This window comes from Argiope bruennichi, chromosome 10 (genome assembly GCF_947563725.1).
Source record: "Argiope bruennichi chromosome 10, qqArgBrue1.1, whole genome shotgun sequence".
Lineage (NCBI taxonomy): Eukaryota > Metazoa > Arthropoda > Arachnida > Araneae > Araneidae > Argiope > Argiope bruennichi.
The window spans coordinates 118,034,370-118,036,225 of NC_079160.1; positions in this window are offsets into that span (position 1 = coordinate 118,034,370).

Genomic DNA, 1,856 nt, shown 5'->3' on the forward strand with positions numbered 1-1,856 from the left:
ATTTATTACAGAACTCTACTTGAATAAGCACACGTTTACAAAGCTAAAAGTGTTATACAATGCATAAAAAAACGATAACATGCAACGTGCTTGGACTGTTTTGCGCTGTGTAAGCATGACTGGAGAGTTAACGAAATTGCTGATCATGAGTAAAAGTGAAAAACTGTAATAAATTGTAAAGAATTTAAGTCATTATCAGGCGAGTACCGGGCAAATTTCAGTGCATGGATGATTCAAGAGATTGTCAAATATTGACTTATGACGGAAAGAATAATTGAGGTTCGTTTTACTATATTCACGTCATGTTTGGAAGCAATATTAAGGTTATTTTGGAACCGACCTCATAACATTGAAACGATAACTGAACTGATTGAAACGATAACTGAACTGATTGAAACGATAACTGAACTGATTGAAACGATAACTGAACTGATTGAAACGATAACTGATTGGACGATAACTGAACCGGCACTGCCTTTCTAAACTTTCCTGCTAAACAGATAGTTTACTAAATAGAGCCAACGATTAAAAGTAAATATTTTATTTTTAATAGTTTGCTTATATAAGACTGTACTTTCATATGATATATCTGAATTTTAATTACATTAAGGGGACAATGGTAATTAAAATGGAGAAAGTATGAAATTTCTTTTTCATTTCGTATGAGCACGTTAAATCCTCCTGCTGATGTGGTGTGGATGGTGGAGAGGGGTGTACCAGCTCAGATGTCGGCTTCGTTATCTGACAGCGATATTCAAAATTACCAGGTTCGACCCATAATAGCTCTAGTGTTACTTTAAACGACACGTTAATATAATTAAGTCACCAAAAATGCGCGCTTAAATTCAACTAAAATAGCATTGTGAAATTTATTGTTTAATAAAACGAATATTTGTAGCTCTTAGAGGAATAAATATATTTTTAATCATTTTTTCTCAAAACAGTGTTCTTGTTAGATTTAAATATCTTTGAAATATTGTAGCTGTTATAATTTCTGATGGAAATGCGTTAAATGGATAAAAATAGTTATCAGTTAAACATGAAAAGAAAACTGAGAATGCGTTTTAAGCTTCGAGTTCACTTAGATAATTAAAAATCAATTTTAGCTCAGAAAAACGCATTTATTTTGAAAATTCAACGTGTAAGCACAAAAAAAAATATTTAAAAAAATTAATTTTTAATTGGAATTAAAAAAACGATACAGAATTTTGTTCAAAATACGGTTTTATAGGATAATAAAGAGAAACAGAAGAAGAAAATTCTAAATTACATCATGTTAAACATTAATTTTTTTTGTTTATTTAAAATAATATAATTTATTTTAAATAATTTTTAAATATATTTTACTTATTTATATTTCACTGCATATGCATAAAACATTTCATAAGTAAATAATTCGCAAAAATTCCTAATAAAGTCTATGGTCCCCATAAGATTGTTTTATTGTCCGCGAAAACATCATACATTTTTCAACCATGGAATGTATTGTTGATTTATGAGAGTCATAATAATGCGAAATTACGTTATTGAACTAAAATGTGAAGAAACATCATAATTATCATAAACATGGACTTGGAAGGGACCGATATTCTTAGTGCTAGTGAAATCGTGAAGAAAATAACTTTATCATATTCTTTATAGTTTGATAAGAAGTTGAGGAACGTTTCTTCGTGTGACCATCAGGAACTGCTCTCGCAATGGAAGTTTCAATCCACCGAGGATAAAAGAAAGGGTGATCCTGATGTCATTGAAAAGCAGCCGATTCTTCAGTAGAAAATTTTGATGATCGACGTTGATGCAAATTTAGATATCTGAATTCACAAGACAGATCACTGACATGGTGGCAAAGAGAATGA